Raw genomic sequence first — 12,755 nt, 5'->3', positions numbered from 1 at the left:
TCCAACCCGCATCACACTCCACACTCCGCCGGGCAGGAAGTGTCTCCGCGGGCACCCGGAGGTCAGAAATAAGAGACTCTGTCCCCTGCCTGCCCCGGGCCTGGCCAGCACCCGGGCGCCCAGCACCGAGCCCGCGTGGGCTGCGGGGCGAAGACAGAACTTCCCACGGCCGGGCCCGGCCGGGGCTGCCCCCGCCCTGCGCTGACCCGCGAGCCGGCCACTGCACTGTCCCCACGCTCCCGCCCGGCGAAGCTTCTCCCCAGCCCTGCGAGCAAACCTCCGTCCACTGTGCAGGAAGCACCTCGCGCTCTCCGCGGCCGCCGGCCCGCCCCGCCCCCCTCCAGGCGGCCGGGACAGGCTCGGACCCGCCGGCCCGCCCCGCCCCCGCCCCGGCCCGCCCCGGCCCACCCACCGAGGCCAAAGCAGCCCCCTCCCCCCGCAACGGCGGCTGCGCCCCCACGGAGGGCGGGACTGGCCATTTGTCACTGGGTGGAATCTGGAATTTCCTCTTATCAGGGTCTGTCCCAGGGGGCGGGGGGGGGGGCTCGAGGCTGGCGGACGATAAGCAGAAGGACGCAGAGCTCCGGAGACCCCAGGAGGGGCCGCCCCGCATCCCCCGTGAACTGCGTGTTAGAACAAAAAGTGTGCAGAGGGGGCGTGGAAGACCCCCAGGCCCGGCCCAGCCCAGCCAGCGGGCCCGGATTCTGCAGGCAGGCGGTGGGCGGGGGTCCCAGGAGGGGACCAGCGGCAAGGAGGGCGGGGCATCCGCGGGGCGGGGGCGGGGCCAGCGCTCTGGCTATCCGCGGTCACAGTCACGTGACCCCGCTCCGGCCCTGGCTTGCCCTGGGCTTTCTCACCACCCCTGGTCCTTCCCGCTAGCTGCCAACCCTGGGGACCCCCTTCCCCGGGCCCCCCTGGGCCGGCTCTCCCACGGGGCCTCCCAGGGGCGCAGAGAGAGGCAGAGCGCGCGGGAAACGCTGGGAGAACGCGCAGATCGGGCTGAGCACGTGGAGAAACACCACAGTAGTCTCCCACCCCCTGGCACTGACCCCAGGACCCTTGGCCAGTCCTTCCTTTTGTCCCCAGTGCTCTCTGCTCCTGGCCTCACCAGTCCCCACCAGTCCTCCTACCAAACTGGCCCACTCCCCTCTGGGCACCCCCTGAGGTGGGGCCTGGTGCCCTGGGCATCAGGCACTCTTGCCGCAGCCACGCCAGTGCCCCCCTGCTGGCCCCGGGCCCCTCGGGCCTCCCTCTCCACCAAATCCGGTCACCCACCCACAGCCAACACACCTGCAGGCCGGGGACGCCCTGTCCAAGCTCCAGCCCCACCTCTGCCCCCAGACGGCAGAGCCGGGAGCCCCCCAGTCCTGGGACCTGGAGTCCGCACGCTCCGCTTCCCTCGGGTCCAGCCAGGGGCTGCTCCCGACTGCTGGGGTGGAAGGAAACAGCCCCCAGGCCCAGGAACTGCGGGGGCAACCCAAGCACCAGCCAGGCCCAGCTGTCTGCGCGGAACAGCCAGAACTCTGGGGGCCGCTCCCGGGAACTCCCCCGGGGGGCTCCAGAACCTTCTGTTCCTTCTCGCTGCCGAGAACCCCAGATGCATCTCCTTCTGGCCAACACCGGCCTCCCCCTCAGGGGCAAGTTCCAGGGGTCTGTTTCCCTGGAGCAGGAGGGACGGAGGGGGAGAGGGAGGGAGGGAGCGAGGGGGGGGTGCACCCACCAGGAGGTGGACAGACAGGGAGGGGGAGACGGGTGCCTAAGTGGGTGGGCGGGTGGTGCGAGCACAGGTGGCTGGACAAGGCGTGGGTGAGTCGAGCTACTGCCGAAGAGGTGGGCAAGCCAGTGGCACGTGGGGTGGGCACATGGGCAGAGGGGTGGACGGACTGACGGGTGGGCACATAGGTGGGTGAATGAATGGGTGGGTGGGTGGGTGGCAGGGGACACGGGCAGAGGGGTGCGTGGGTGCGTGTGCAGGGTGGACACACGGGCAGTCAGCTCCCGGTCCTTCCCTGCTGCCCACCGGAGGGGCCCATTGCTACCCCGTCAATCCGGAGCTGCCTGGGGTTCAGGAGGGCGGTGGGCAGCCAGGGACGGAGGTGAGTAGCCCGGCTTCTCGTCCTGGGCCACGGGCACCCACGGAAGGACAGACGGGGAAGGACAGATGGACTTCCATGCGCAGCTCCTGCCCGTGCAGGAAATCTGGCTCCGGAAATGGTGAGGGGGGAGGGGGCTTGGAGTCCCTCCCTCTCACCGCCCCCACCGAGCAGCGAGCAGCAGTGCTGGGCCCAGGGTGGGGGAGGGGGGTCTCCGAGCGGGGCGGCATGGTCTGGGGTCACCCAGCAGCTCCCTGTCCCCAGCTGAGTCCCAGCTCAGGTGGAAGTCAGCGACCCACCTGGTACCAGTGTCTGAGTCTGCGCCCAGAGGTCCAAAGGCCACGCGCAGAACCTGGGCGTCCCACGGGGCCCAGGGCAGCGCCGGAGCCTGGCCGCACGCACGGGGCGCACAAAGGACTCACCTCTGCAGGGCCCTGGGCCTCTCCTCGGGCGGGAGCCGCACCTGCAGGGGCCCCGACACGCCCCTCAGGGCCAGGCTGAGCAGGGACAGGGGCAGGGGCAGGGCCGTGTCCCCCAGCCAGCGAGGCACGAGGAGGACCCCGCAGCTCCCGAGGCCGCGGTGGCCCTGAGGTCCCCTCCCGGGCCTGCCACCCGCAGCTCTCCTCCGGGAAGGAGCCACATTCATATGGTAATTCCTGCTGGAACCCGCGGGGGCGTGGACGCTGGGCGGGGCGGGACAGGCCGGCCCAGAGCCCTGAGCACACACTTTCACTGTTCAAACAGCGGGACGGGGGCTGGAGAGATAGCACAGTGGGTAGGGCGTTTGCCTTGCACGCGACCGACCCAGGTTCAAATCCCAGCATCCCATATGGTCCCCTGAGCACGGCCAGGGGTAATTCCTGAGTGCAGAGCCAGGAGTAACCCCTGTGCATCGCCAGGTGTGACCCAAAAAAAAAAAAAAAAAAAAAAAAAAAAAAAAAAAAAGTCAAACAGCGGGACGCCCAGCCAGCAGCCTCCCCGCCTCACCCACGCCCCTGCCAGGGGAAGATGTCCCCCGGGGCAAGAGAGGGTCTAAGTAGGCGTCCCCCTCTTCCCACCCCAGTGTCTTCCTCCGGGACTCGGGCACCCACCCCGGGCCGCAGTGCTCGGCCACCGGTGTGGATGTCGTGTGGATGTCGCGGGCTCCTGGGCTGGCACGAGGCCCCAGCAGACACCCCCAGGGTCTCTGTGCCCCCAGAACCGGCGAAACTACCCCCGACACTCAGCCAGGACCCCTCGGGGCCCCGGCCCACAGGCCAGGGTGCATCACCCATCCTCTGAGGGGGGTGGGGGGCAGAGAGCTGCTTCCCACCCACCACTGTCCACGCACCCACCGGGTAGCTGGGCTCAGTGCAGAGCCGGCCCGCTCCGGCCACGTGTGTCCCCAACACGCCAACAGCAACCCACAAGCCAACATGACTCTCGGGGCTGCCGTACCACGCTGGGGCTGGGACCCGGTTGGCACTGCCACCCTCCACCAGTGCCCGCATCACCATCCACAGCACGGCCACGGGGCCACCGTGTCACACCCAGAGAGGGGGCCGATGGGGACCACGTCTAGGAAACGTCCGGAACAGCAAAGGCAGAGCCCAAGAGGCCGAGGGGCGACGTTGTGACCGTTCCAGGAGCCGGGTGTTGAGGGGGTGCGGGCTCTGCGTGCGTCACACCGGCAACTCCTACTGCCCACAGGGACGTTGGTGGCCTGAGTGGCCCCGGACCGGGCCAGGACCCCTGCGCCCCAGCACAGCGCAGCCGGCGAGTATCCAGGCACAACTTGCAGCCACATGGGGGTGCGGGGTCCCCAGGCCGGTGACCACTCACCCACCCTGCTTGTAAGGAGTGACCCCAAGCACCCCCGGAGTCCCGCTGGGGCCTCACGACCACTGGGGAACTGACCCTTTAAAATAAGAAACCTCGGGACTATAGCGACAGCACAGCGGCAGGGCGTTTGCCTTGCACGCGGCCGGCCAGGGTTCGATTCCCAGCATCCCATAGGGTCCCCCAGCACCTCCAGGAGTGATTCCTGAGTGCAGAGCCAGGAGTCACCCCTGTGTTTTTTTCACCCAGAGGGGAAAAAAAAAAAGGAACCTCTGCACACCTTCCGCTCAGGGGCGTGGCAGCAGAACAGCCAATCCTAACATATCCCCGCCCCCGGAGGGGCGTGACCGCAGAACAGCCAATCAGCAGCCGAGCAGGAGCCTGGCCTTTGCCTCCCAAGGGGCCCGCTGCCGCTGCCCCTGCCCCGCAGGGCTCTCCCCTCCTCTTAGGTCATCAGGATGACCTGCGCGATGGCCCCGCAGCAGGGGGCCAACGGGCAGGGCTCCCCCGCACGGCTGCAGTAGGTGGGGTCACGGCGAGGTCACAGCATCTGTGGTGCCCGCTCCTGAGTGGGCACTATGCCCACGGGGCCTTTGGCACAGCCCCCCCCAAACACTGCAAGGTCCAGGGTGCGGGACTGAGCGGCCACTCTGCAAAGATAAGGGGGTCGGATGCGGGGCCGGGCCCCGTGAGCCCAGCGACCCCACTGCGTGTCCCCAAGCCCTGCTTCCTCCGGGCCTGAGCGTCCAGGACAACCTAATGTCCTGTCCCTCTCGGGCTGCCGACAGGCGCCCGCAAAGCGCCGGGAGACAAGATAAGATAAGGTGGGCGCCTGGGGACCACACTCCTGGGGAACACCAGCAGTGACGTCGGGAGCAGGGCAGCGCCGGGACACCCAGGGCCGGGGGCGGTTGTGGCAGCATCAGCCGCGATCCAGAGGGTCGGGGACACCCAGGCCGGGGTTTCCGGGCAGCTCAGTGGGTGCTGGGGGGGAGGCGGGCGCGGGGCGCTCCCCACCCCCAGCAGCTACAGACCGAAGCTACAGGAAACGCAGGCGGGGAGTGGGGGAGGGTCTGCCGAGCCCACAGCTCCAGCAGGGCGGCGGGCGGGCGGGCTTCCACCAACGCTTTTGTTTCCTTCCCGCCACTGCATCCCACCGCGGGGCCCCGGCAGGGGGCGGGAGACGGGGCTGTGCCCCTCGCACCCCTCCACAGCCCCTGCCCACCGTCCAGTGAGGGCTTCACCTTCGCGGGGTCCCCGGTGCGCCCAGAGGCCTCTCTGTGGAGGGTCCGAGAGCTCAGCTCCCGAGCACAGGCAGGCCCGGGCCTGCCCCAGGCCCCAGGAGGCGGCTCAGCCCAGCTCCCGGACCCGGGGGTGGGGGGCGCAGGCAGGGGCCCGGCAGTCTCCCGGCTGCACCTAGGCTAAGGCGGGGCAGGTTCGCGGGGGTGCGAGCATGCCATGGCCCCTCCTGTGCGGAAATAAAGCCCAGGGCTGGGGCGGGCGGGAGGGCATGTGTCCAGCCTGGCCTCGTGGTGGGGGCAGAAGGCGCCCACCGAGGGGGGCGGAGGGAGCCGCGAGGGGTGGGGCGGCCGGGAGCCTCCAGCTGCCCCTCCTCGGGCCTAAGTTTCTGCTCCTGCGTCTGACTCCCGCTCTGGCCCCAGACACCTGCACCCCTGCCCCAGGGCCTCTCCACGGGGGACGGGATGCGACCCCCAGAACAGAGCCAGGGCGCTGCCCCCCAGCCCCCCACCCCCGGAGCGGTGCACGCCCCGAGAGGAGTCCAGACTTGTCTGTGGGGCCGGAACCTCAGGCAGGGGCTGATCCCTGGGTGGGGGTGGGGCGGGGGTGCAGCCCCGACCCCGACCCCGGCCCCCCCAGCAGATCCCCCAGGCTCCGACCGCCCTGCTGGCCAGGCTCTGGCTCTCAGCAACTCCGCGGGGGCCCCGTGCCCGGCGCCACATGGACGCCAGCACCCTCCCGGAAGCCAGGGACACCCGAGGGAGGGGGGCAGCTCCCTGCAGAGTCCCCGGGGGGGGGGAGGCACCCTCGGAGTGGCCAGATTCTGACAGAGGGCAGCTGGGGCCGCACAAAGCCCTTTTCTCCGGCTCGAGGCCGAGGATCTGGGCCCCGCATGGACACCGGGTGCCCCTCCCCCACGGGCTGGCCCCTTGCGCCCCAGGGAGGGGCTGCGCTGCCCGCACCCTGCCCCACCTCGGGCCACGGGGACCCCCCCCACGCGGCGGCCAGACACCTGCAGCCCCCCAGCGGCCGGAGGAACAAAGCAGGGGGAGGACTCACGGGAGGACTCTCGGCGGCGGAGCGCGGCGCTGGCGGCGGGAGCGCGGCCCGCCCCCCGGGTCACATGGCCCCGCGCCCGGCCCGATCAAAGGGGCTTTGTGGCCGCGGAGCGAGGGCCCGGCCGGGCGCGGGCCGCGCGGGCGGGAGGGCGGCGGCCGGGAAGGGGGTCACCTGCGCGGCCTCCCGCCTGCCCAGCGGCGGGGGACGGACGGAGGCGGCGGCCGCTCCCCGAGCTGCTGCCCCGAGCCCAGGGATCCGCGCCAGCCGGGCCGCTGTCTCCTCCTCCCCGCCCGCCCGGGCCCTGGGAGCACTGGGGGATGGGCGCGGGGGTCCCCAGAGGAGGAGCTGGGCCGGGCCTGGAAGCTGGGATCCGCCAGACCCATCCTGTGCCACGACCTCTGACCTGGTGCGTCACTCCCGGGGGGCCGGCACGACTCCCTCACGGGGCCCTCGGGACTGGGGCTGGGGGTGCCCACCCGGCACCCGGGGCCTGGCGCGGCCTGGTGGGCGTCGGGGAGGGCCCTACCAGGCCTTCGACCCTTCTCCCGCCTCCGCCTCCTTCCCCCACCCGGCGCCCAGTGCCCCGCCCCCACGCCTCTGGCCGCACAGCGGGACCAGCCCTGGGCCCTGGTTCTGCTCCCCCCTGGCAGGGAGGAAACCGCCCCTGCCCCCCTGCCCCGTGCCCCCCACCATCCGCTCTAAGTGCCAGGAGGAGGGGCAGGAGCCACAGCACAGGGAGGTGCTGGCCCTGCACGTGGCCCACCCTGCTGAATCCCCGGCACCCCATCTGGTTCCCCCGAGCACCGCAGGAGTGATCCCTGAGCACCGAGCCAGGAGCAACCCTGAGCACCACCACGTGTGGCCCAAACACTGAAACAAAAAAAACCACAAACCCCCCCCAGGGCTAGAGGGAGGCTGCCCCAAGCCGAGCCGCAGGGCAGAGACCCCCAGAACCCTCCACCGCAGGCACGGGGAGCCCCTCCGACACCTGCTGTCCCAGGGGCACAGCCCATGCCCAGGACGCGCTGCCCTGGGTGGGCGCCCCCCTGGCCCGGGTCCCGGGGGCACAGCCCATGCCCAGGACGTGCTGCCCTGGGTGGGCGCCCGCCTGGCCTGGGGCAGGATGTCCTTCCCCGCAGTGCTCGCAGCAATAGGTCGCTCCCCAGCCCCGAGGGTGGGCGGCCCAGGGCAGAGCACAGGGTCCCCCCTCCCACCCCGCCCCGTGAGCCCCGGGGCTGGTCTGGGGTGACCCAGGCCGCAGTGGGAGGCAGACTCCGCTCAGCCGGCGGCCCCCAGTCGCCCCAGAGATCTCCCCGCACCCCTCCTGCCAGCCTGCACGTGACCCCGAGCCACAGGGCTGTGGGCTCAATGCTATGAGCTGGGACGGGCCGGCCCCGGGCCCCTGGGTGCCCTTCCCGGCCGACTCCGGGCGCGGCTCTCCCGTGCCAGCCTGGAGCATGTGGGCACTCCCCTCAGAGGGGGTCCCGTCCTGCGGGGCTGTGTGCTGGGCGGGGTGGGCCCGGGGACAGGGGTGGATGGGGGGCTGGGCGGTCTCGGAAGGAGGGTCCGTGCAGGCCGGGAGGGATCAGGAAGCTCTCGGGGCTCGTGGGCAAGGGGCAAGGGGAGGGGATGACGTCATGCCGGGCACAGTGGGAGCAGGCGGTGACCACACAGCTGACCCCACGGACCCCGACCCTCCAGGCCGGCCGGACGTGGGGTGCGTTAGTCCAAGCCCCCACTTCCGTGACAGAGACGAGGTGGGGGAGGGGCTGAAGCTAGTGCAGCTGATGCAGGACTTCCTTCTGGGGTGATAAGAACTTTCTGGAACTGAGGCCACAGGGGGCGAGTGACAGCGCGGCCCAGAGTGGAGACGCGTGTCCCTCCGCCTCCCCCTCAGAAAGGGCCTTGGAAAGAGGAACCGGCTTCGGGTCCCGGGAACTGGCTCCTGGTTTTGGACTTAACCCCCCCACCCCACCCCCGCTCAGGAGCCCGGGGGACAGCCCGCCCCCACCCCATGACGGGTCCCCAGGTCCGAGAGGGACACACGCAGGTGAGGGGGGCGGGGCAGCTCCCCGCACCCTGACGATGGGCCCTGCACCCCGAGTCTGGTCACCTGGCTGAGGTCTCAGCCGCCCACGCCCCGAGCACCGAGACGAGCCAGCCAGGAGCCCGCAGGGCAGCCCAGACCCCTGACCCCCGGGGCCCAGACCCCTGACCCCCGCCCACGGCCTCAGGACAGCCGCTCGGCAGCGGAGCAGGTGGGCACCTCTGCCCCCGCTGCCAGCCTCAGCCCACATCTCCCTCGCAGCCCCTGCTCCCCGACCCCCGCTGCCCTCACCAGCACCCCATCCCCACCGCCCTTGCGCCCACAGCTGGCCCACACCCTGCCCTGCAGTAAAACGGTGCTGGTGGCGTCAGCCCTGCCAGCCCCTTCAGGACACACCCCAGAGACCCGGACCCCCAGGCCCGGCCGGAGCACCCCGAAACAAGCCCACGTCGCTTCCAGGAGGTGTGGGCGTGGCAGAGCCCGCCCCCCATCAGGCAGCCAATCGTGGCTCTCCCGCCGGCATAGATCCCCTCCGCGCAGGCTCCTCCCCGGCTCTGGACCAACGGCCCCCCACAGCCGCTGCGGCTCCCTTGGGGCCAACACACTCCAGTCCTGCCTGCCCAGTCACCGGGTGCAGGGCTAGAGACCAGCAGGGAGGGCCGGGATGCAAGCTTTGCATCTGGGAGGCCCAGGTTCAATCCCCAGCGCTGCAGGGACACCTAAGCCCCACCAGAGGTGACCCCTCCCCTCAAGCACAGAACCAGGAGTAGCCCCTGAGTGCTGCGGGGTGTGGCCCAAAACATAAACCCCTCTAAAAGAGGCACCACCTCCAGGAAGCCCTCCTGGGATGGCCACTCCATTCTGTGTTTCTGAGGCACCAGCAGGGACTGACTCATCAACCTCTGTGGAATCGGCCAGGAAGGGCCCGTTTCCTCCTTTCTAAGAAGCACCCTCCCCCCTCCGCAGGTCAACTCTCAGGACCTCTGACACACAGGGCCTCTCCTCCTGAAAGGCTTCTGACAGCAGCATCCGCTCAGGGCCGATGTTTGGGGGCTGGAGCGGCTGCACGGCGGGCAGGACGCTGTCCTTGCACACGGCCCGCCTGGGGTCCATCTCTGGCCCCCATAGGGCCCCCACGCCCTGCACAGAGCCAGGAGTCAGCCCCCAGCAAACTGGGCCCCCAGATGACAACCAGGTGGTGTCAGAAGCCGGAAGCAAATTACTGATCGCAGGAATATCAAATAAATGGCGGAGTCGGCTCTGGGGGGAAACTGAGCCGTCAGTGGGGGGAAGGCGCCGTGGTGGTAACACAGGGCCGGAACCCGAGAGCCTGCAAGGGGTCGTCATGGACGGCTTCCTACACCACATGCTTATGCCGAGGGTGCGGGGAAATTGGCAAATACAAGTAAATTAAACGGCAAAAGAGAAAAAAAAACAAGCAGGACCCCACAAGTGTGGCCTGATGTGGGACCCTCCTCGGGGCTCCCCAGAGGGCAGGGCTGGTGCCCGGCAGGGCTGAGGAGGGGCATGCCTGGCCCGCGGCCCCTGTGCCCGGGAGGGAGGTTTGCGGGCGCTGAGCTGGGCCCGGACGCCGCTGGCAGAGGCGTGTGGCCAGCGGGGCCTCAGCCGTGGCAAGGGCCGTCCAGGCGGTCACTCTGCTCGACACGCGCGGTCCAGAAGGCTCCGGCTGGGCCCGCGGAAGCCGGCCACCCCCCACGCCCTCCCGGGACAGCCCCCCAAGGCACTCCACCGGCTCCCAAGGCCGCCCTGGGCTCCGACACCATCCCAGCCCTGGGGGTCCGGGGCGGAGGGAAGCCCTTCCCAGAATCTGCAAAAGACCCTCCTGGGCATGCGCCTGCCCCCCCCCCAGCTGATCCTGGGGCACCCCTAGGTGCAGCCCGAGGCTCCCACTGCCCGGGGTCCCCACAGAGCACTCACTACACGGGACTGGCTCACCAGCCGCCCCCCGAGAAAGGGCCCCTCTCCTGGCGGGGTCTCGTGCTCTGCCCCCGACGCCCCCCAGCCACAACGCAGACCCCGTTTCTCCGGATCTGTCCCGGCTGGGCGCGCCCAGGACACGCGCCCGGGAAAGCAGCGTGCCCACCCGCGCCCGCCCAGGCGGCTGCGGACCAGACCAGGGCCGAAATGTTCGGAACCGGGAGCAGGAGCCCCTCAGGGAGCACCTCTGCTCACGGCCGGTCCTGACCGGCTCCCCAGATGCTCTGGACGGAAGGGCAGCGGGCGAGGCTGCCGGACCCAGGACAAACCCGCCCTGCGGACACCAGGCGGGCAGCAGAGAGCCGGGAGCAAGCCCTGAGCACCCCCAGACCAGCCGGGAGTAAAGACGGAACCCAGACCAGGCACCCGGTGTGCTAAGAACGACAGTGAGGAGCCAAAGAGCACCGCGGGGAGGACTCCTGCCCTGCGCGGGCCGAGCCGGGTTCCATCGGCCTCCCCAGGTCCCCCGACCCTCCAGGACTGAGCCCGGGGCGCAGGGCCAGAAGGAAGCCCTCAGCACCACCGGGTGTGGCCCCAAGTCCAACGACGACAGAAAGTAAATAAAATCATGAATAGCCCCCGCGTCCCTGGCCCGCGTGAGGGGCCCGGTGGGCGCGCGGCCCACCCTCAGCACCGCGCTCGGCGGCCTCCCAGGGCGCAGCAGTGGACAGGGCTGTGCGGGACAGGGAGGCCAGAGAAGGGCGCTCAGGCACCAACCCCAGCAGGCTCCTCCCTGGAAGGGGACAGGCCCTCCCGCGTGGCCAGCCTGCACGGTCACCACTGCTCCGGCCTCAGTTTACCCTCATCAAGCACAGAGGGAGGATGACAGGTGTGTGGGGGGGTGCCCCGCCCAGATGCTGGGGCCCCAAGCCCGGGGCAGAGTCTGGCCTGGGCCAAGGCCGGTCCTGACCCGCTTTCTCTTGGGCGGCACCAACACGGTGGGTGCGTGGGTGAGCGACCCCCGCAGCACCAGGGCTCCTCAAAGCCCAGCGGCCCCCAGGGGCCCACACCGGGGGCACCCAAGGGTCCCGAGGAGGGGGCTCAGGTCCCGGGTAGGGCCTCTGGGCAGCACCTGAGAAAACTCAGCTAGCTGCCCGATGGGAGGGTCCGGGGAACCCACCACCTGACACCCGCCTCCCCTCGCTGCTGCAGGAAGCTGCCTGCGGCTGGTTCCCCTTCCCTGGGCCTCAGTTTCCTCCCGGCCTGCCCCAGGCGCGGCCAGAGGGGATGTGCAGGGGCCATTCCCCCAGAGGGGGCAGTTCCCAGCTCCTGCCTCACTCCCCCTCCCCCAAGGGCTGTGAGGTGCTGAGTCCTGAGCAGGGAGGCTCAGAATCCCTCCCCTGCCCTGACCAGCTTCTAGAAGCTTCTGCATTCCTGGGCTGGCGGCTCCGCCCCAGCGGGTGTTTGTCTCCCGGGCTCCACCACTGAGGTCCTGCGTCTTCGGGGGCATGGGGGTCCGCATGCTGGGGGATGGGGGGGTCACACCAGCAAATTCCTCACGCCCTAGACTCCCCGGCGTCTGTGGAGAGAGGCTCCCGGCAGCGCGCAGGGACCCTACGGGGAACTGGGGTCACACCGTGATCAGCTGCACAGACGCTGGTCCCGTGACCCTCTTTCTGGCGTCTCAAAGACCAACTCGCTGGCCCAGCAGCCCTCAAACTCTCTGTTCGGTTTGGTTTAAAGGTCAGAGCCACCACCTACAGGCTGCCCTCCAGGACTGCCCAAGGTGCCCACCTCTAGCAACCAGGCCCGAATCTGTCAGCAGAAGAGTGAAAGGGGCGGCCACCTACTGCAAGGCAGAGCCAGACGTCATCCGCGGGCCAGGGAGCCCAGGGGTCCTGGACGAGGGCAGGGCCAGGGAGCTGCTTCCGGAGAAGCTGGGCTGCCCACAGGAAGTAGGCACAGGACAATGAAAACCGGGCCTGACAGGCTGGGCGGGAGCAGAGAGGGTCCGGCCTGAGACTCCGTCCTTCATCACCTGGGCTCTCAGGGCCACCGGGCCAGCAGCCAAGAACCTGCCTGACCAGGGGCTGGGCAGCTGCCGACCAGCCCCACCTCACCGCGGGCCCTGAGAGAGGTTTGGGTCCTTGAAGGAGCCGGCAGCCGGCGGGGAGTTAGTTAGGCTAGAGACCGGGGGTTGGGGTGGGGGAGATGCTTTCCTGGCGCCCTTGAGCCTCCCCTCTCCTCTCCCGGGGTGCTCTTCTCTGAACCCAACCCCTGCCCAGTGCTCCGGAGGCCGGACCCCACCCCAGGGTCCCAGGAGGAAGGAGCAGGTCTGCAGTGCTATGTGGTCCCGGGGAAATCACTCGCCCTCTCTGGGCAACAATCACAGGGGACAAAGCCAGGGGCGCAAAGGGGCCCGAGCCTGCACCCTGCTCTGGGCCCCGCGGCCCCACTGACCCCCATCAGGACCTTCTCCACGGCCGCCCCCTGGACAGAGGGCGGTATGGGGTGTGTTGAGGATGGACCCTCCCTCCCGCCCATGTGCCCCTCCCCCAGGA

The 12,755-nt window shown here is 70.2% G+C and overlaps 1 protein-coding gene across 5 annotated transcripts in view; it reads right to left on the bottom strand.

The window, feature by feature from the left end:
* SEPTIN9 (septin 9) overlaps positions 1–12,755 on the bottom strand; it is a 56,524-nt gene that overhangs the window by 8,741 nt on the left and 35,028 nt on the right. Inside the window, exon 1 of one of the 5 annotated variants that reach the window (XM_055131841.1) lies at positions 6,210–6,347. The exons of 2 other annotated variants lie outside the window; for them this stretch is intronic. The gene's annotated coding sequence lies outside the window, so the exon portion shown is untranslated. Of the gene's footprint in view, positions 1–1,290; positions 1,445–2,515; positions 2,716–6,209; positions 6,348–12,755 lie in introns of those variants that run through there. 2 more of the 5 variants (XM_055131840.1, XM_055131842.1) reach the window with 2 other exon arrangements.

The sequence above is a fragment of the Sorex araneus genome, chromosome 3 (genome assembly GCF_027595985.1).
Source record: "Sorex araneus isolate mSorAra2 chromosome 3, mSorAra2.pri, whole genome shotgun sequence".
In the NCBI taxonomy this organism is placed as follows: domain Eukaryota; kingdom Metazoa; phylum Chordata; class Mammalia; order Eulipotyphla; family Soricidae; genus Sorex; species Sorex araneus.
The sequence above is the reverse complement of the archived record's forward strand: the minus strand, read 5'-3'. Positions and strand labels throughout refer to the sequence as shown.